The sequence below is a fragment of the Triticum dicoccoides genome, chromosome 4A (assembly GCF_002162155.2).
Source record: "Triticum dicoccoides isolate Atlit2015 ecotype Zavitan chromosome 4A, WEW_v2.0, whole genome shotgun sequence".
Lineage (NCBI taxonomy): Eukaryota > Viridiplantae > Streptophyta > Magnoliopsida > Poales > Poaceae > Triticum > Triticum dicoccoides.
In genome coordinates, this window is record NC_041386.1 from 145,701,971 (window position 1) to 145,724,293 (window position 22,323).

The following is a 22,323-nucleotide window of genomic DNA, read 5'->3' on the forward strand; positions in this document are numbered from 1 at the left end:
ACGACACGGAGCTTCCTCAGGCACGGCCACATCAGGCTGGCTCGCGAGGAGGCAGAGAGATCAAGGCGGGGTACCTCACGAGGTGCCCGTGACGCAAGCCATGACGACCAAAGGCGCCAGGCGGGCGCCAGCCCACACAGTGTCCTCCTTTCCTCTTTGGTGCTGTCGGATTTCGGGTTCCGGCAGACCCTTGAGGTTCGAACACTGGGGTGCGCGCGGAGATTTCGCCTCCTACCTACCTGCACCCCTCCGCCTCGCTAAGATCTAAGCTAAGGAAAGAACAGCACAAGAAACACAGGGTTTATACTGGTTCGGGCCACCGTTGTGGTGTAATACCCTACTCCAGTGTGTGGTGTGGTGGATTGCCTCTTGGGCTGATGATGATGAACAATACAAGGAAGAACAGCCTCGCGAGGGTCTGTTCTTGGCTGGGGGGGACGAACTGCTAGGAGGAGTTCAGTCACCCTTCTCTCTCTCTAATTTAGATCCGATCCCCCCTACCCTGTGGGTGGCCGGTCCTATTTATATGCAAAGGCCCTGGGCCTCTTCCCAAATATTGAGCGGGAAGGGCGCCAACAATTGGCCATTTTGAAGGGGAACATCTAGTACACTTATCCTGACTAAAGTTGGTCCTCGCCTGCACAAAGCTCTGGTGGTGACGCCGTCTTGGGCTCCACGATGACCTCCGTCTTGCAGTCCTCCTAGTCTTGGTCTTGTTGCACCGAAATGGCAACTTTTGCCTGATGCCTCGGTACTCTGCGGCTGCGCTTGCCCCCTTTGCACCAAAGGGGAAAGGAGGACACTGCACGGGCTGGCGCCCGCCTGGCGCCCTTGGTCGTCATGGCTTGCATCATGGGCACCTCGTGAGGTACCCTGCCTTGATCTCTCCGCCACCTCGCGAGCCAGCCTGGTGAGGCCGTGCCTGAGGAGGCTCCGCGTCGTCCGCCCCGCGAGGCTTGGCCCCTCGCGAGGGTCTTAAGTTTGTGTTGATGAAGATGGGCCTTGCTGGGCCCCCCTTTGAGCCACGCCACAGGCCGCAGGCAGGCAAGTCTGGGGACCCCCATTCCCAGAACGCCGACAGCAGCCCCCGGGCCCAAGGCACGCCCGGACTTGGCCGTGCAAGGAGGCGAAAGGGTAAGCGCGAAGCGTCGCGGGCCCTAACAGCCTGCGACCTTGGGCGCCGCATGGCGGTTGATTGGACGTGGGCGTCTCCACTTCCCCATGGCGCCTCGGCAACTGCACGGATTGGACAAGTCCCTGCATGCAAAGCGGGTCATGATTACCTGCGATAGTGGGGGCCGACAGTTGGCCCTCGCCGGCTATAAGTACGGATCGACGCGCGCCCTTCCAGTTCATCCCCCTTTGCTTCTCCTTCTTCTTCATGGCCCCGTCGAGGAGGTTCTCGGCCGCAGAGAAGGGGAAGGCTCGCTGGGTAGAGCCTACCTCTCCCCCGCCCAAGCACGGCTGAGGGCGCCCTCACAAACATCTTGTGGCCACCACGGCAGCTCCCCGCAGCCATGGAGATGATTTCTAGCATGGTGACGGGCGGACTGCTGTGGCCGGGGGGCGCGCTTCGGTCGCACGTCCCCCTAGGCCGCGCTTTCGTGCTACAGAGGTGCTGCCGAAGTTCGTTGTGTGGTTAGCGGGGCCGACTAGCACCCGACTTCCACTTCCTCGCTTCCTCCTCGGCGAGCTCCCGGGCGGCACCCTGGGCAGCCTCTGGCTCCAGGCTGACGGCTGCTGCAGCCGGGCCTCATGGGCTTCATTGGAGGTCTCCGCAGCCGGTAGCCTGGCCTGGCCCGCGGTTGGCAGACGTTTTCCCATGCGCGTGGCCTGAGCCGTCGGTGCACCCTGCACTTCAAGTTTGATGGCGATGCCACCCTCTACGTGAGGGTGTTTGGGGAAGATGGTCGCCGTGCAGGGTGCTGCCCTGAGGACGACGACCGTGGCCGGGAACCTAGCTCCAGCGATGATGGAGAGGACAGCACTCGCATGGCTGGTGGCGCACAGGGTTCCCCAAGTTTCTCCGGTTCTTCTTTAGGCGGCGACTCTTCTAGCGGTGGTCGCGGTCAGCCTCCGCGCCGTCGTATCTGCTTGGGAGGTGGTAGCGTGTCTGCCCGCCGTCGCGCCTCGGTGAAGCGCGAGAGGGAGTCGGCCTGAGCCCCGGAGGCAGCTCGAGTCTTCCCTGCGGGCTGGTGTGAGGCGAGCTGCGCGTGATTCGTTCTTTCTTTTCCTTTTTCATGCATAAAAAGACAGTAGTGTGGATCCCCGCGGGGGCGTGTTTGGGTTATTGCTGTTAATCATCGTTTTGCTTCCGTTATCGTGCCTTCCGGCTACGTGCCCGCGCGTGGATAGTTCCCGGCCCCAGCCGTGGGGGGCGACCGACCCAGGCCCTGTGTTCGTGTCGCGGTGCCCGTGGGGCACGGACTGGAGGGGTGCTCCTGTAATGGACCCAAGTCGCGAAACCTTTGAACGACTAGGACAGGAACACTCGCGAGGGCGCTTGGCTGCCCCCCTCGCGAGGCCTTGCATAAGAGAAATCGAGGCAGGAGAGTGAAAAGTCGAAGAACCACAAGCCAAAGACGGCAACAGCTTCAATAAAACTTCGAATGAGAATGAACAAGCCAACTGCGGAAAGCAAATGAAAAAGCCGCGTCCGGCACCTAATCTAGTCTTCGATGTCTTCTCACCAGCGCGGAGCTAAGTGCTGCCACTGGGCGTGAGAGGGAGCCCCAGGGCCTGAGGCCGGCGCTCCTGAGACTCCGGGGCGTGTACAGCCCCAACTCATTATTACGTGAGAGTGTCATGGGCGGCGAGCTTCACAGGCGTTGGCCTTCTTCACAGGCTCCGGGCCTTTTCCAAAACGCAACGGCTTCACAGGCATTCACCTTCTTCACAGGCTCTGGGCCTTTTCCAAAACGCGACAGCTTCACAGGCATTCGCCTTCTTCACAGGCTCTGGGCCTTTTCCAAAATCGGCGGCTTCACAGGCATTCGCCTTCTTCACAGGCTCTGGGCCTTTTCCAAAATGCGGCGGCTTCACAGGCATTCGCCTTCTTCATAGGCTCTGGGCCTTTTCCAAAATGCGACGGCTTCACAGGCATTCGCCTTCTTCACAGGCTCCGGGCCTTTTCCAAAATACGGCGGCTTCATAGGCATTCGCCTTCTTCACAGACTTTGGGCCTTTTTAGGGGTAGAACCTCCGGAGGTGCTGGATGTTCCATGCGTTCTGGACCGGCACCCCCTCCTGAGTCTCCAAGCGTGCGGAGCCAGGCCTGGAAACATGAACAACCTTGAACGGGCCCTCCCACATGGCAGAGAGCTTGTGCAATCCCTCCCTGGAGAAAACCCGCCTGAGCACGAGGTCTTCTACCTCGAGAGTTCTGGGGCGGATGTTGCGGCAGTGATATCGTCGCAGTGCTTGTTGGTACCTCGCCGCTTGCAGCGCGGCTTCTCGGCGACGTTCCTCCCCCAGCACGAGGTCCATCCCCCGCATGGCGTCCTGCTGCGCCTCGTCGAACGCCAGGACCCGTGCAGAGCGACGTCTGACCTCATGAGGGAGGACCGCTTCGGCTTCGTAGACCAGGAAGAACGGGGTCTCTCCAGTTGGCTTGGTCGTGGTTGTGCGGATGGACCACAACAAGGACTGAAGCTCATCGTACCAACCTCTGCCGCAGGCCTCCAGCTTCTTCTTGAACGTCCTGGTCTTGAGGCCCCTCAGGACCTCTACGTTGGCTCGCTCGGCCTGGTCGTTGCTTCGGGGGTGCTCCACCGAAGCGTAGCATATCTGCGTTCCAAGGTTAGCACAATATGTTTTGAAAAGGTTACTGGTGAACTGCGAACCGTTGTCCGTGATGATGCGGTTCGGCACCCCGAACCGGCTCACGATGCCCCTGATGAACTTGACCGCGGAACACGCGGGGATGGTGCAGACGGCCTCTACTTCAGCCCACTTGGTGAACTTGTCCACGGCGACGTAGAGGTAGCGGTAGCCCCCTGGCGCCCGAGGAAACGGGCCCAGGATGTCCAGCCCCCAGATTGCGAATGGCCAGAAAGGGTTATAGTCTGCAGGCCTCCTGCCGGCTGATGGATCTGCTTGGCATGGAACTAGCAGGCCTCACAAGCTTTCACTAGTTCGACGGCATCACTGAGTGCGGTGGGCCAATAAAACCCACTGTGGAACGCCTTGCCTATGAGGGTCCGTGATGATGAATGATGTCCACTGTCTCCGCCGTGTATATCTTCCAGCAGTTCCTTTCCTTGCTCCTTGGAGATGCAGCACAGGGATACACCGTTTGGTCACTTCCGGTAGAGCTCTCCATCCTTGATGCAGTATGCCGTGGCCTGCCGTGCCACACGCTCCGCTTCCTCCTCCTTCTTCGGTAGGGTCCCTTGTGTTAAGTAACTCCGGAGCTCCGTGATCCAGCACCCCTCCTGAGGTTCCATCGTCAGGAGCAGGCATGCTCCTGAGGCCGGGGCTCCTGAGGCAGGTGGCTGGGGGAGCTCCTCCCGAGGCTGAGCCGTGTTTGACAATGAAGGCAGGGATGAGGGCTTGAAGAGCCGCTCCTCGAAAATGCCAGGCTCCTGAGGTAACCGCCTGGACGCCCGTTTGGCGATGTCGTCGGCCTCCTGATTGGTGCCACGGGGCACATGTTGCAACTCCAACCCCCAGAACTGCTTCTCCATCCTGCGGACCTCCGCAAGGTAGGCTTCCATGTGCTCATCTTTCGGCTCGTACACCTTGTTGGATAAATTGACAAGGAGCTGCGAATCGCCCTTGATGGTGAGGTGTTTCACCCCCAGGGCAGCTGCGGCCTTCAAGCCTGCTATTAAACCTTCATACTCCGCTATGTTGTTGGAGACCTTTTCACCTTGCTGGAAACAGAGCTGCATAGCGTAGTAGAGCTTGTCCTGAGTGGGCGATATAAGCACCGCCCCAGCCCCAAAGCCATGCCTGAAGAACGCCCCATTGAAGTACATGACCCAGCCTTCTGGCGCCTCGCTTCCCGGGGAGAGGGACCGATCCTCGTCGGCCTTGAGGTCTGGTGCCTCCGTCCATTCTGCCACAAAATCCGCCAATGCTGCTCCCTTGATGACTCTGGTCATGCTGAATTCGAGCTGAAATGCTTGCAGTTCTATGTTCCACTCAGCGACCCTTCCAGCTGAGTTAGGGCTCCTGAGCACTCTCTCCATGGGTTATGATTAGACGACCTTGATGGGGTGACCCTGAAAATAGTGCCGCAGCTTGCGCAAGGCCACCAGTAGCACGAGGAGGAGTTTCTGAGGCATGGGGTACCGTGCCCTCGTGTCCCGCAACACCATGCTGATGAAGTACACTGGGTGCTCAACGAGGTTGGGTGCGTCAGTGCTAGTGGCTCCCTTGGGAGACCATGGCGCCTCCTAAGGCGATGAGGCCTCCTGAGGCTGGCCATCTGGGAGAGGGGCCTCTCCCACCTCCGGTGCACTCCTCCGCGGTGGTTGATCCTCCTCAGCCGCGATGGCGGTTTCTGTGGGCCTTCCTTGTTCCTGTTTTGCCTTGTCCCGGGCTGCTGCTGTGGTTTTGATGCGAAGCTCCTCTCTAACCGCCACCAGGGCTGCGTTGGCGGAGTAGGGAGTGGCAGCGAGGTAAAGCACCAGGGGCTCTTGAGGGCGCGGAGCCACCATGACCGGTGGGCTGGTCAGGTATCTCTTGAGATCCTGGAACGCCTTGTCGGCCTCTTCAGTCCACTCAAAGGGCCCCTTTTTCTTCATTAGCTGGAAGAAAGGCAGCGCTCGCTCCCCCAACTTGGAGATGAAGCGCTCTAGCGCGGTCACGCGCCCAGTGAGCTTCTGCATTTCTCTGAGGGTCTTTGGCGGGCTCATGTCCTCGACCGCCTTGACCTTTCCGGGTTAGCCTCGATGCCTCGGTGGGACACGAGGAAACCCAAGAGCTTTCCCGAGGGGACTCCGAACACACACTTCTCTGGGTTGAGCCGTAGGTTCACTGTGTTGAGGCTCGCGAAGGTCTCCTCCAGGTCTTGTATCAAGGTCCTTGCCTCCCGAGACTTTACCACAATGTCATCAATGTAAGCCTCAACATTCTTCCCAAGCTGTGGGCCCAAGGTGATGTGCATCAGCCGCTCAAAGGTCGCCCCAGTGTTATGCAACCCGAATGGCATGCATGTGTAGCAGTACACCCCACACGGGGTTAGGAAGGCTGTCTTTTCGACATCCTCTACCGCCATCTTGATCTGGTGATACCCGGAGAAGGCATCCAAGAAGCATAGCAAGTCGCATTCCGCGGTGGAATCGACGATCTGGTCGATGCGGGGGAGCGGGAACGGATCTTGCGGGCATGCCTTGTTGAGGTTGGTGAAGTCGACACACATGCGCTCCTTTCCTCCCTTCTTTGGCACAACGACGGGGTTGGCCAACCAATCCGGGTATCGGACCTTGCAAATGACCCCAGCGGCTTCTAATTTGTGGGTCTCTTGGACAATGAAGGCCTGCTTTTCTGTGGACTGCCGCCTTGCCTTCTGCTTCACAGGGCGCATGTTGGGGCACACGTTGAGGTGATGCTCGATTACACTCCTAGGGATCCCCGCCAACTAGTCAGGCTCCCAAGTGAATACCTTCTTGTTCGTGCGCAGGAACCCGACCAGGGCCTCCTCCTGCTCGGGTTCGAGGTTGGCGCCTATGGTGAAAGTGGCGTTGGTGGACCCGTCCTCATCGACGGGTATCTGCTTGGTTTCTGCCTTGTCTTGGGTGAACAATTGTTTCTTCTTGGCGGGTGCAGCCCCCTTGGGCTCGGGGGTCTCCGAGTCGGCGGGCTGTGCCGACGCCGCCGTCTTGAAGGCGAGCTTGAGCACACGCAGCGCGTCTCCGGTGTCCCCGTGCACGGTGAGGACACCCCTGCTCCCGGGCATCTTCATGAGGTTGTATGCTAGGTGCGTCGCGACCATGAACTGGGCCAGCGCTGGGTAGCCGAGGATGGCGTTGTAGGGGAGGCCGATGGGGGCGATGTTGAAGTCGACCAGCTCCGTGCGGAAGTTGCTGTAGGTGCCGAAGGTTACTGGGAGCCGGATCTGTCCCAAGAAGCTGGATGATCCGCCCCCAACGCCTGAGAAGGGCCGGCTGGGTTGCAGCCGTTCCAGGGGTATGCAGAGGAGGTTGAAGGCCTCGATCGAGAGCACGCTGAGGCCCGCACCGCCATCGATGAGAGTTCTGGTGACGGCCACCTGGCAGATGGTGGGGGTGCACAACATGGGGAGCGCACCCGAGTAGGCCGAGTTGGAGGGGTGGACCTCCGAGCTGAAGGTCATGCCGGCCTTGGGCGCCCCCGGTCGGGAGAGCCCCCTGCCGCGTGGAAGCGGCGCTGACCCGGCGGATGAACGGCTTGATGTGGAGACTTGTAGGCGGCGCCTGCGAGCCGCCCAGGAGGGCCGTGACGACCGGGGGTGTTGGTGTAGCGTGATGGGCGGAGAAGAGGCCGCGGGGCTCTTCCCAAGAGGCCACGGAGGCTGCCGGCAGGTGGAGCAGCCATGCACGCGGAGCGCTGGTGAGGGCCATGGGGAGCTAGTTGGCCATGACCCTATCGTCACCTCCAGCTTCGAGGTTGGCCTCCTCGTACGCCAGCAAGAAGGCCAGCGGATCAGTCGCGCTGCCGTAGCACGGCGGCGTCGTTGGCTTGAACTTGTCCGGCCACCGTACCCGTTGCAGGGCTGTGGCCAGGGCTCGGAGCCCCCTGGCCCCCGTGCTGGCGCCGGCGGCCGGAGCGGGCGACGCGCTACTCATTGCGAGGCAGGTTGTGGGGGTGGCGAAAGGGAAAACTCCGGTGCACCCCTACCTGGTGCGCCAAATGTCGGATTTCGGGTTCTGGCAGACCCTTGAGGTTCGAACACTGGGGTGCGCACGGAGATTTCGCCTCCTACCTACCTGCACCCCTCCGCCTCGCTAAGATCTAAGCTAAGGAGAGAACAACACAAGAAACACAGGGTTTATACTGGTTCGGGCCACCGTTGTGGTGTAATACCCTACTCTAGTGTGTGGTGTGGTGGATTGCCTCTTGGGCTGATGATGATGAACAATACAAGGAAGAACAGCCTCGCGAGGTTCTGTTCTTGGCTGGGGGGGACGAACTGCTAGGAGGAGTTCAGTCACCCTTCTCTCTCTCTGATTTCGATCCGATCCCCCCTACCCTGTGGGTGGCCGGTCCTATTTATATGCAAAGGCCCTGGGCCTCTTCCCAAACATTGAGCGGGAAGGGCGCCAACAATTGGCCATTTTGAAGGGGAACATCTAGTACACTTATCCTGACTAAAGTTGGTCCTCGCCTGCACAAAGCTCTGTTGGTGACGCCGTCTTGGGCTCCACGATTACCTCCATCTTGCAGCCCTCCTGGTCTTGGTCTTGTTGCATCGAAATGGCAACCTTTGCCTGATGCCTCGGTACTCTGCGGCTGCGCTTGCCCCCTTTGCACCAAAGGGGAAAGGAGGACACTGCGTGGGCTGGCGCCTGCCTGGCGCCCTTGGTCGTCATGGCTTGCGTCACGGGCACCTCATGAGGTACCCCGCCTTGATCTCTCCGCCTCCTCGCGAGCCAGCCTGGTGAGGCCGTGCCTGAGGAAGCTCCGCGTCGTCCGCCCCGCAAGGCTTGGCCCCTCGCGAGGGTCTTAAGTCTGTGTTGATGAAGATGGGCCGTGCTGGGCCCCCCTTTGAGCCACGCCACAGGCCGCAGGCAGGCAAGTCTGGGGACCCCCTTTGCTAGAACGCCAACAGGTGCAAAGGGAGCAAGCGCAGGCGAGAGCATCAAGCAAAGGCACCCGTTTCGGTGCAACGAGACCAAGACCAGTCCAACGGCAAGAAGGAAGTCATGGTGGAGCCCAAGCTAGCGTCACCACCAGAGCCTTTGGCAGGCGAGGACCAACTTTAGTCAGGATAAGTGTACCCGACGTTCCCCTTCAAATGGCCAATTGTTGGCGCCCTTCCCGCTCAATATTTGGGAAGAGGCCCAGGGCCTTTGCCTATAAATAGGACTAGCCACCCACACGGTAGAGGGGAGAGGGAAAAATCGGATCGAGTAACATCACAGAGAGAGAGAGAAGGGTGACTGAACTCCCCCTAGTAGTTCATCCTCCCAACCAAGAACAGACCCTCGCGAGGTTGTTCTTCCTTGTATTGCTCATCATCATCAGCCCAAGGGGCAATCGACCATACCACACACTAGAGTAGGGTGTTACACCACAACGGTGGCTCAAACCAGTATAAACCCTGTGTCTCTTGTGATGTTCTTCCCATAGCTTAGATCTCAACGAGGCGGAGGGGTGCAGGTAGGTAGAAGGCGAAATCTCCGCACGCACCCCAGTGTTCGAACCTCAAGGGTCTGCCGGAACCCGAAATCCGACAGCCGCCCAAGCCGCGCCTGCTCTCGCTGTGCGTTCAGGGCCCGGATGAGTCCACTCGCGACTACCTGAGGCGGCTGGTTGAACTGCGCAACTCTTGCGAAGGGGTGCACGAGGTCCAAGCTATCGAATACTTCACCACCGGATGCCAGGAGGGCACCTTGCTCAAGCACCGACTCATTTGCGATGAGCCTTCTACACTCGACGAACTGCTGATCATAGCATACAAGTATGCCACTGCCGACTCCTCCATGAAGTCGGAGCTCCGAGTGGACACTTCCAGAAAGGTGCTCCCTCCGGCCCCCAGAATGCCGGCTGCCGAAAACAGTCAGCGGCAGTAGCTGAACGACAACAAACGCAAGGCCCCACTACCGGCTCCCACTAGCCGGCAGGTGGCGACAGTCGAAGATCAGCAGCCTGAGGGATAACCCAGCCCCAAGTGCCAGAAGGGCGGCAAGCCTGCTTGGCTGCTCGCCTTCTCCTACGAGAAGACCCTTGATGCTCCCTGCAAATTCCATAGCGGCGCGAAGCCGTCCAATCACATCACCCGGAAGTGCCACTGGCTCACCCGAATCACCAAGGGCGAAGGACTGCTGCCCCCTCCGCCTGTTGGCCCGCCGCCACCTCCTCACCAGCTGCCAGCGGCTCAACCAGCAGTCGGCGCCATTCAAGATGATTGCCTCGAAGAACATGGAGCCTACGTCGTCTTCACAAGTGTGGTTGACGATCCGCGCACTCGGTGTCAGCAGCACCGAGAGGTGAACGCCATTGCTTCAAGTGCTCCAGAATTCATGCATTGGTCCGAGAAGCCCATCAGCTGGAGCCGTGCTGACCACCCAGAGGTGATGCCCTCTTCGGGTTCTTATGCTCTGTTGCTGGATGCCACCCTTGCAACAGAGAGGTGAGCTACTCGTTTCTCCTGAATTCTGATAGATGGCGGCAGCAACACCAACATCCTATACCGCGATACCATGCAAAAGTTATGCATTAAAGAGAGGCAGCTCCAGCCCAGCCGGACTGTTTTCCATGGTATTATGCCCGGCATGTCCTGCTCACCAATCGGCCAGGTCAAGATAGATGTCATCTTCAGAGACAAAGATCACTTCCGCCGCGAGGCGATTTGTTTTGAGGTGGTGGATCTCGAGAGCCCTTATCATGTACTCTTAGGCCTGCCGGCTCTAGCCAAGTTCATGGCGGTGCCACACTGTGCCTACCTCAAGATGAAGATGCCAGGGACCAAGGGCATTATCACGATATCCGGAGATTATGAGAAGTCGGCCGATTGTGCCGCGGCTAGTAGTTGGCTGGCCGAGTCCCTTGTGATTGTTGCTGAAAAGAAGCTCCTAGACCGGGTGGTCGCCATGACCAGCAAGCAGACGAACATGTCACTAGAGCCCAAAGAGTCAGTGACCTAGGGCTCCTTCCAGCCGGCCAAAGAGACGAAGAAGATTCCCTTGGACCCAGAGCACCCAGAAAGGCACGCTGTCATAGGGGCCAACCTTGACAGCAAATAGGAAAGCGAGCTCGTCGATTTCCTCCGAAAGAATCGGGACATCTTCACATGGTCTCCCAAGGACATGTCGGGTGTTCCGACAGATTTTGCCGAGCACAAGCTACATGCCAGATCAGATGCCAAGTCGGTCAAACAACCCCTCCGCCGACTGTCGGAGGAAAAAAGAAGAATTGTTGGGGAAGAGATAGCCCGGCTTCTAGCAACCAGCTTCATCATAGAAGTATTTTTTCCAGAGTGGCTCGCCAACCCAGTCCTTGTACTGAAGAAGAAGAACAAGTGGCGCATGTGCATTGATTACACTAGCCTCAATAAAGCTTGTCCCAAGAATCCGTTTTCTTTGCCTCGGATTGACCAGGTGATAGACTCTACAGCCAGATGTGAGGTATTGAGTTTTTTGGATGCTTATTTAGGATACCACCAAATCAATTTGAACCCCGCAAACCGCCTGAAGACCGCTTTCATCACACCATTCAGAGCCTTTTGTTACCTGACCATGACATTTGGCTTGAGAAATGCCGGTGCCACCTTTCAGTGTTGCATGCAAAAGTGCCTCGTCAAGAAACACGGCAGAAATGCCCACATATATGTAGACGATATTGTGGTGAATACGGAGAAGCGCGGCACCCTCTTAGAAGATCTCAAGGAAACTTTTGAAAATCTGCGCCGGTTTCAGATCAAGCTCAACCAGAGAAATGCCTCTTTGGGGCACTAGTCGGCCAACTCCTTGGCTTCCTGGTCTAGGAACGCGGAATTGAGTGCAACCCTGTGAAGATCCAAGCCATTGAGAGGATGAAGAAGCCCACCCGATTGTGAGACGTCCAGAAGTTCACCGGCTGCTTGGCATCTATCAGCCGCTTCATCAGTCGGCTGGGTGAGAAGGCTCTTCCCCTGTACCAGCTCATGAAGAAAACCACTCACTTCGAGTGGAACGATAAGACAGGTGAGGCCTTTCTCCAGTTGAAGAAGATGCTGACTACCCCGCCTGTCCTAGCAGCCCCGACTGCCAAAGAGCCCACGTACCTCTACATCGCTGCCACCAGCCCGGTGGTCAGCACTGTCATAGTAGTGGAGCGCCTAGAGGCCGGCAGGGCACAGCCGGTCCAGAGGCATGTGTATTACTTGAGTGAGGTGTTGTCCACCTCAAAGCAGAACTATCCCCACTACCAGAATATGTGCTACGGCATGCACTTTGCCACTAGGAAGCTGAAGCCTTATTTTCAAGAGAACCCCATCACGGTTGTCTGCACTGCTCCACTTGCCGAGATCATAGGCAACAGAGATGCGTCTGGCCGAGTGGCCAAATGGGCCATTGAGATGCCCCCCCTACATCATCTTCTACCAGCCGCGCACCGCCATCAAGTCCCAAGCACTGGCCGACTTCCTCGTCGACTGGGCTGAGACCCAGTACATGCCGCCTGCTCCGGACTCCACCCATTGGTGGATGCACTTTGATGGCTCGAAAATGCGCACTGGCATGGGAGCCGGCATCGTCCTCACCTACCCCAAAGGTGACAAGCTCAGATACACATTGCAAATTCACTTCACCGCCTCCAACAACGTGGCCGTGTATGAGGCGCTAGTACACGGCCTTCGGCTAGCCCAAGAGATCGGCATCCACCGGATCCTCTTCTATGGCGACTCCAACCTGGTGGTCCAACAGTCATCTGGAGACTAGGACGCCAAGGATGCAAATATGGCAAGTTATCGTTTCCTCGTTCAGCAGCTCAGTGGATATTTTGAGGGGTGCGAGTTCCTTCACGTGCCACGAAATGAAAACGAGCCAGCTGATACCCTGGCACGGATCAGCTCCACCCGTCAAGCAATACCAGCCAGCGTCTCCCTCCAGTGCCTCCGCAAGCTGTCGATCAAGCCTTCTCCAGAATTCGAGTCCATCTTCGTACTGGCTGCTCCTGAAGCAGTCGGATCTGACTCAATAGCTTTAGCAGCTGGCCCGGGGACTTCAGCACGCGGCGCGGGGATTACGGCAGTCGCACCCGGCCCGGGGATTGCCGCAGTTGGCCCGGGGACTTCACCAAACGGCTCGGAAAATGCAGCAGCTGCACCCGGCCCGGGGACTTCATAGGTCGGCCCAAGGGTTGTGACAGTCAGCCCAGAGACTTCATCAGCACAACCCATCCTCAACTTCTTGGTAACCAGAGAACTGCCGGCTGATGAGATCTCGACCCGGCAAGTGCAACGCCGAGCAGGAGCCTACACAATAGTCAATCGAGAGCTCGTCAGGCGCAGCCTGACCGAAGTCTTCCAACGCTGCATAGAAGCAGAGAAGGATCAAGCAATCCTCAAAGACATCCATCAAGGCGAGTGCGGTCATCACGCGGCCTCCAGATCCCTTGTCGCCAAAGCTTTCCGCCATGGTTTCTTCTGGCCGACTGCTTTGGAAGACGCCAAGGAGTTGGTCAAGCATTGCATAGGGTGCCAAAAATTCAGCTCCAAGCAATATCTACCCGCTTCTGCACTCAAGACCACCCCCCTTACCTGGCCTTTATCCGTGTGGGGGATGGACATGGTGGGACCATTCAAGACAGCACATGGCAGCATGACCCACCTACTTGTCGCCGTGGACAAATTCACCAAGTGGATCGAAGCAAAACCAATCCAGGAACTGAATGGTCCGACTGCTGTGACCTTCATTGCCGACATCACCGTCCAGTACGGCGTACCACACAGCATCATCACCGACAATGGCAAAAACTTTGCCAAGGGAGCCCTGTCCATTTTTGCGCGACGCAGGGCATCCGACTGGACTTAGCGTCCGTTGCCCACCTGCAGTCAAACGGCCAAGCCGAGCGAGCAAACGGCCTCGTTCTCTCTGGCATCAAGCCCCGACAGGTCGAGCCTCTGGAGCGATCGGTCGTCTGCTGGATCGATGAGCTCCCGGCCGTCCTTTGGAGCCTTCGCACCACTCCGAACAAATCAATCGGCTTCACTCCATTCTTCCTCATTTACGGGGCCGAGGCCGTCATCCCAACTGACATCAAGTACGACTCACCTCGTGTCACCATGTACATAGAGGCGGAGGCGAAAGAAGCAAGAGAAGACGGCGTTGATCTGCTGGAAGAGGGAGGCTGTTAGCACTCAGCCGGTCCACCATCTACCAGCAGAATCTACGCTGCTACCACAGTCGGAAGGTCAAGCCAAGATCGTTCCAAGAAGGAGACCTTGTGCTCCGGCTGATCCAGCGAACAGCCGGCCAGCACAAGCTCTCGGCCCCTTGGGAAGGCCCGTTCATCATCATCAAAGCTTTGGGCAACGACTCCTACTACCTCATCGATGCGCAGAAGCCCAGAGCACGCAAGAGAGACGACTCCGGCAAGGAATCGGAGCGCCCGTGGAATGCAAATCTCCTCCGAAGATTTTACAGTTGAAAGCAGTATGTACCATGCCATCTTTTGTATTAAACGCTAAGACATCAGGACCCTCGAGGAGCACTTGGGGGTTACCGTCTTTATCTATATGACAAGTTCTATGTCTATAAATGTGTTATTTGTTATCTCGCCAAGCACCAGGTTCGACCAGTCGGCCTGGGGGCCTGCCGCCTTGTGCTATGCCCATGCTACCTGCAGTCGGACAAGTAATGTGCCGGCACCTAAGCCCACTCTTGCCATCAGCCGCAGCCCGCAGAGCGACTCTCCGGCTAGCCAGAGTTAAAGGCAGGAAAGGGTGCCCACATGAAAAATGGCTAAGGACCAAAGCATTCGCATAGGCCAAGCCTGCGTCCCGCTTTGCCGACTAGCTGTTGAGCAGCTGGCCGGCCGGTTTCTACAACTTTACTTGCTACACTCTACAAAGGCTAAGTACTTGCCATCCAAAAAAATGGCCAAGTACTTAGCCCAGCCACAGACCGCGGAGTGGGTGGCCGGTTGGCAAGATGACAGTTAAGGGAAGGCGACAAAGGAAAAAGTCAAAAAGAGCAGAAGAGCAAGGCAAGTTGGAAATTGGCAAAGATAATTTACATAACAAAAGGCCCTTGGCCAGCATTCAACAGAGTTTGAATAAACCCCGAGCAGGTGGAACTGCACAAATCTAACAAGTCTGTTCCAAAGAAATTACAAAATAGGAAGAAAAAGATAACTTGGCCACCTAGGCCAGAGGAGCAGAAGCCAGATCGGAGGGGTCGGTGGAGGTCGAGGATCCGGGTGGTGGAGCGGCCGCCTGGTCGATCTCGGCCTGGTCAACACCAGCGGCAGTCGGCTCATCGGCATGTCGCCCATTGGTCGAGACTTGGTCAAGATGAGGCTGGCTGTCGCCTCCATCATCCGACACATCGTCTCCGCCGTCCTCGTCCTCCTCTTCTTCGCCTTCATCGCTGGAGGCGATCTCCTCCACCGAGTCCTCGCCGCCTTCAGGGTTTAGCCCAAACCAGTTGGGCGGCGCCTCGGCACCCTCCTCATTCAGCTCGGGGAGGAAGACGCTGGTTTCCGTGTACTCGGCTATCGCCGTGGCACGATGATAGGGGTCGGGTGCCACCACCGCTAGCTCTTCGACGGCTTCAGCACGGAGGGTGACTAGTTGGTCCAGGTTCAGCCCAGGGTACCACCCCTTGACGGACTCCAGGGCCTACCGTGTGACTGCCTAGGCTGCGGAGCCCTTCCACGCCTCGAAGCGGCCAATGGCCACCTCTAACTAGTCGGAGGTCCGACTGGGGGTGCGTAGAATCGGAGTACCTGGCCACAGGGAAGAAACCACCTGAGCTCCGGTGCACTGCAGACGGTGGAGCGCTCGGTGGGCCGGCTGAAGGCGAGCTTGAATGGCAAGCAGCTGCTTCGCGAGGGTCCGAGGGGTGTTGGGTGCAATTTCTGCAACAGCCAGCCTTCGCTCGTCACAGCGGGCCTTGATGGCTTGGCTGGCGGCGACGGCGTGACCAGGAAAATACTCTGCACAAGAAGAAAAGGAAGCATGAAGTCGGAGGTCTGGTTTGAACAAGAAGTGGGCAGACGGAAGAAAGGGAAGAATGGCTTACCATCAAGCATGTCCTCAATCTCGCCGTAGCCGTCGATTAGAGCCTTCTCCTTATCGACCCAGCTCGAGCGCTAGGTCTCGAACTCAGCCTCGAGCGCCTTCTCCATGTCTTGGAGCTTCTGCAACTCCACCTGGTGCTGGTCCGCCTGGTCAGCCAATTTCTTGGCCAGGCGGTCGCGCTCTTGCTCCATCCGGCTGCGCTCCTCCTCCTTGGCGCACAATGTGGTTTGCACCTCGCCCAGCCGGTGCTGCAAGTTGGCATTGGCTCCTGCGGAAGACAAAAAAGAAAAGACAGTCAGCAAGATAGAAAAAGAAAAAGAGTAGTCACTGGAAGATCCAGCCTGACTGCTCAATAGTCAGCTCGAATCTCGGGGGCTACTCCCCGCGGGTGCGCTGGCGCGCCCCTGCGTGAATAAGGAAGAAGCACTTACGCCGGCTATCGGTCAGTTCAGTAGTCCGCTTGGCCAGCTCCTGGACGTGAGAGTTGAAGGCGGTCGCATGGATGTTGTGATAATCCTGCAACCAAGACAAGAGAAGAAAGAAGAAGATGTTAGCACTCGGAACTTGCCTTAAGTTCTGAGCCACCTACTCAGCAGTCGGCCCGGAACTTGGGGGCTACACCCATTGGGTGCGCTGGTGCGCCCCCTCGTAAGATTTCAAGAAAAATACAAGGCTCGGGAGACATACCCGGATGGCGGCCCGCATTGCCAAGAACTCTTTGGTGTATTGTTGGAGGGCGGAGCTTTGGGCCTAGAGAAGGGCCTGGGCGTCGATAGTGGCACAGTTCAGCACATTTGTCACGCTTCCGGGAGTACATTCTGACGAAGTGGTGCTGCTGGCTTCAGCGTTGGGGGCCGATGAGCTCGCGGCCCCAACTTCCAGCGGCCTTGGGGCCGACACTGCTTTCTCCGGGCGACGACGCCCCTGAGTGCGGACCACCGGGGCAGAGGCCACCACCAACTCATCGCTAGCTGGTGGCGCCGGCGACTCCTCTGGACGACTGCTAGGCGCGTATGCAGTCAGCGCTTGCGGAGGCTCCTCCGCCCCCAAGATGACGGCGCCGCCTCCTCCGCCTTCTGCGACTGGCTGGTCATTGTCGGCTCCTCCAGTCGGTGCCTCAGCCCCTGGCGCCGGTGGGCCAGCGCGTAGGGGGTGATTAGTTGCGGTGCTTGGACGGACGTGGCTTCTCTACCCGTGCTTTGGCGACCGCGTCCACTCGTTCCCTGGCCGTGATGTCGGCCTGGGCCTTGGTGGCTGCGTTGGCTTCGTCCTGCACCGCCTTGGCTGCCACCGCCTTCTGCCACTCGGCCTCTTCCCGCTCCTCACATGCCTCCCGTGTGTCCCTCTCTGTTGCCGCCTAGAGCTTGGCGCACGGGTCTATGCGGCGGGCGTTGACAGAGCTCTCCATCCCACCGATGATGGAAGCAAAGGCCAACTGCTCAAGAGAGAGTGGGGCCCTGATCAAAAAACACAAGAAGAAATTCAGAAAGAATCATGGCAAGAAAGGCAATGAAAAAAACGCGAGGGGAGTCAAAGTACTTACATTGGGCCTCCTTCGCGGCGGCTGGGTTCCTCGGTTTCTTTGGCTGGCTACCAAACAACGGCTTGGCGGCTCGACGCTTCTATGAGCCGCCTGGCGCAGCCGGCGCGGCTAATGAGCTGCCACCCGCCTTGTCGGCTTCGTGAGGGTGTCGTGGCTCGTCTTCATCCTCATTGTCGTTCGGCCATGCCTCAACGCCGCCTCCTCCAGAGTCGCCTGCTCTGCTGCCACTGCCTGTGGCGTCGTCTTCCTCTAAGGCGTCCGCCCCCAAATTGGGGTCGTCCACATCGCTCACCGCCTGGTCCAGCTGGTATTCTTAGCCCTCCTCCAATGCGTCAGCTACCGACTGGGACGTGAGGATCTGCACAAGTGATTGATTAGTCGGCAAAAAGCAGAACTCGACACATGAGAAGAAAAAGAATCAAGGGCTTACCGCGGGCGGAGGGTTTGCGCGGAAGTATGGCCGCTTGCCGAACTACCACTCTCCCTTCGAGAGCTTGCAGTTCAAAATAAACTTTACCAGGCAGGCCCGCTCATCCGGCTGATCAGGTGAGCCCGGTTTGGTGGGGAACACCCGACGCACCACAAAGGCGGTCAGCAGGCCCGAGGCCTTCAGGACTTCCGACTCCGTCATCTCCCGGAGCCGGGTAATGGCGGCAAGGGAGGCGACCGATAGTACCTTCGGCTCGAAGGTCCAGTTGGTGTGGGGTTTGGCTGGCGGGCTGGCCTTGTACGTCGGTAGGTTGACGAAGTCGTACTCCGGGTGGACGTTCTTCATGTAGAAGTACGACCGCTGCAAAAGCTTGACCGACTGTGTCAGGCTGATGGCCGGGAAGCAGTTCACAGCACCCAAGCTATGAACTGCGACGAAGGCGCCGCACTGAGCCGCCTCGTTCTCGGTGGCGGTGCCGAGCTTGGTGGTGCGGCTGAACAGCTTGAGGGTGGGGGAAATGCCGAGATAACCCTTGCAAAGGGTGACAAAGGCCGAGAACAGCACCACCGTATTGGGCGTCAGGTGCTGCGGCTAAAGGTGGTAGAAGTGGAGGAAGGCTCGGAGGAAGTTGCTCGCCGGCAAGCCAAGGCCGCAGATGAAGTGCGAGCGGAAGACGACCCGATCGCCATCCTTCGGAGCCGACAAGATCCCCCCCTCGGGCGGCGGGCGTGCCCGGACGTAGTCCTCGTCGGGCAGCCGCTGCGTTTGGCGGAGGAAGGTGATGTGATCTTCATGCACGTTGGAGCCATCCCAAGCCCCGGCCCGCGCCATGAGGCTCAGACTTGACGGAGGCAAAGAACTTGGGCGAGCGAGCGGACCCGCGGTGGTGCGGCAGCTCCGCGGGCGAGACGCGCTCGACGACAAGGAGCTATGGCGGCGCTTTGGCAAGGCAACGGGAGCGCATCGACAGCAGCGAGAGGAAGAAGGAAGAGGGGAGAGTGGGGGCACGCGTGCGTCTGCCACCCCTCACCTCCCCCTACTTATAGCCCCAGGCGGCGAAGCCGAAGGGCCAAGAACGTGGGGGTCATGGGATTAACTGCGCCCACGCCCCCACGACCCCGCTTTAACCACACAGTAACGACATGTAGTTACTGTGCGGCTAGATTCCAACCGTTCGCCTCGGCCGGACCTGATCCACGCACGCACCGAGGCACGGTAGTGGCGGGCCCCAGCCTGCGGTGACGTCTCGTCACGCGTGTGGGCTGGTCAGCTAGCCCAGCTGGCTGGCGCCGCGTGGCGCGCAGGCAGCAGGTGGCCAGGCTGCCGCCTGGCTGGCACGCCACCCGGCTCTCGTCGCGATGTTTCAAAATCATCAGGCAGTCCACCAGGTTGCGGCCGGTTTGTAACAGTCGGCACTTCAAAGGGCGGATGGAACAAGATCATCAGACCACTCGGTGTAGGAAGCTGCTGAGGCTTCTCGCTTTCGCAGCAGCGGTGCCTCACCAACTTCGGGGCCTACTGTCGGAGTAAACGACCACGTGTAGCCTCATCTGCTCCCCATGACGATTGAAGACATCGGGGCCGGCTACGCCCCTCAAACCTCAAGGATGAAGTACCGCCTTCTCGGGGTCGGCTGGTAGCATCGGCCGGCTGCCAGAGGGAGGCGCTCTTCAAAAGAAGCCATGAGATGGGCTGACTCCTGGCAGGCGGCCTCCAGAGAGGCCGGCTCCTAGCAGGCGGCCCCTCATGCCCTCAAAGTTTGCACCACATTAAGGTGAGGATACGGGTGTGGCTACAGTACTGTCTGCCACCCTAGAATCCAGGGCAGAGTGTGGACACAAAGCAGCGTGCCGGACGGACATCCCCGTCCGGCGCGGCACTATTGCCACACGGCCCGTGACATCACTCATGGCAGAGAAGGCCATGCCCCCACTACGGGCTGTCGGTACGGCTCACTGGCGACGAGCCCTACCTGTCCGTAAGAAGCCGGAGGGCGGCAAGCTTCGACCAGCCGGCACAAGGGGAGGCCGACTCCCAGCAGGCGGCCCTCCCCCTTCCTCAGAGCTTGTGCGCCATTAACCCGAGGAGATGGGGAATGGCTACAGTGAATGCCCGCCAGGCGGCGACACTGTAGCCACACCTTCCTCGAGAAAGCACAAATCATCAGTGGCATCGCCATAGTGTTAAACTGCCGACAGGACCCGCAAGCGGCGCGCACAACCTGTCAGCAAAGTACAAGACAGCCAGTGGGACCCACCAGGCGGCGGGCCCCAGCAGTGGGCGGAGAAGCCGGCGACCATAGATGCTGACAGCTGGGTCCTACACCTGGCCAGATTACCATTGTGCCCCTAGGGGGTAGGCCTATATAAACCCCCCATAGCACCCATGCAAAGGGTTTAGACTTTAGTCACACACACAGTGTGTGACTAAAGTCTAAACCCTTTGCATGGGTCCTATGAGGGTTTATATAGAGTGAGTGGTATGGGAATCCTTTTCTGGAAGTCATGTTACTAGACCATGACGAACCTACAAACTATGAGGAAGCGATGATGAGCCAAGATTCTACGAAATGGCTTGAGGCCATGAAATCTTAGATGGGCTCCATATGAGAACAAAGTATGGACTTTTGTTGACTTTCCCGATGATCGGCAAGCCATAGAGAATAAATGGATCTTCAAGAAGAAGATTGACGCTGATGGTAATGTTACTGTCTATGAAGCTCGACTTGTTGTGGAAGGTTTTCGACAAGTTTAAGGAGTTGACTACGATGAGACCTTCTCACAGGATGCTTAAGTCTGTCTGAAACATGTTAGAAATTGCCACGTTTTATGATTATGAAATCTGGCAAATGGACGTCAAAACTGCATTCCTTAATGGCTTTCTTAAAGAAGAGTTGTATATGATGCAACCAGAAGGTTTTGTCGATCCTAAAGGTGCCAACAAAGTGTGCATACTCCAGCAATCCATCTATATATGGACTGGTGCAAGCATTTCAGAGTTGAAATATACGCTTTGATAAGGTGATCAAAGCATATGGTTTTATACATACTTGTGGTGAAGCTTGTATTTACAAGAAAGTGAGTGAGAGCTCTGTAGCATTTAGGACACATGCATATGTATGTATGGAGTGACATGGCATTTTAATTCCAAAAAATTAAAAAAATATCAGAAACACATGAAACCTTGCATGATGTAATGCCATGCCACCAAGATGATGTGGTAAAAAAAATTGGCATGTTTGATGAAAGTTTGGACACACACCCCTCACAAATCGGAGCCACTCACTAGAAGGCTGATGGTTCCAAGAGTGAACAATGCATGTTTGATGCCGAATGGGAGATAGCTTCTTCTTACGGCCTTCAAATTTTTTCTATGTTTAACGCGCACTACCACAATTGTAATGTGAAAATTAGGAAAATTCTATGGGTCATTTGACATTTTAAAGACATTTAAGTGATCTTCTAGCCATTTAATGACCGTAATTCAAATTTGAACTACATCTACATGCAACGGCTAACCATAACGGTTGAAAAATCATATTTGTGTACTTGTGTGCGAGTTAATTCCATGTGTAGTAAATGAGAAGGAATTTTCAAACATATTGGTCTCACGACATGGACACCTGCATATGTATGAATGGAGTGCCATGGCATTTTAATTCCAAAAAATTAAAAAAATGATCAGAAAAACATGAAACCTTGCTTGATGTAATGTCATGCCACCAAGATGATGCGGTAAAAAATCGGCATGTTTCACGAAAGTTTAGACACACACCCCTCACAAACCGGAGAAACTCACTAGAAGGTTCGTGGTTCCGAGAGGGAACAATGCATGTTTGATGACGAACAAGAGATAGCTTCCTCTTACGGCCTTTAATTTTTTTTCTACGTTTAACGTGCACTACTACAACTATACTGTGAAAATTTGGAAAATTCTAGCGGTCATTTGATCTTATAAAGACATTTAAGTGATTTTCTAGCCATTTAATGACTGTAATTCAAATTTGAACTACATCTACATGCAACGGCTAACCATAACGGTTTGAAAAATCATATTTGTGTACTTGTGCGCGAGTTAATTCCATGTGCAGTAAAATAGAAGGAATTTTCAAACATATTGGTCTCACAGCATGGGCACATGCATGGAGTGCCATGGCATTTTAATTCCAAAAAATGAAAAAATGATCAGAAAAACATGAAACTTGCTTGATGTAATGTCATGCCACCAAGATGATGTGGTAAAAAAATTGGCCTGTTTGACGAAAGTTTGGACACCCCCCCTCACAAACCGGAGCAACTCACTAAAAGGTTCATTGTTCCGAGATGGAACAATGCATGGTTGATGACGAACGGGAGATAGCTTCCTCTTACGACCTTCAATTTTTTTTCTACGTTTAACGTGCACTAATACAACTGTCATGTGAAAATTTGGAAATTTTTAGGGGTCATTTGACCTTTTAAAGAGATTTAAGTGATTTTC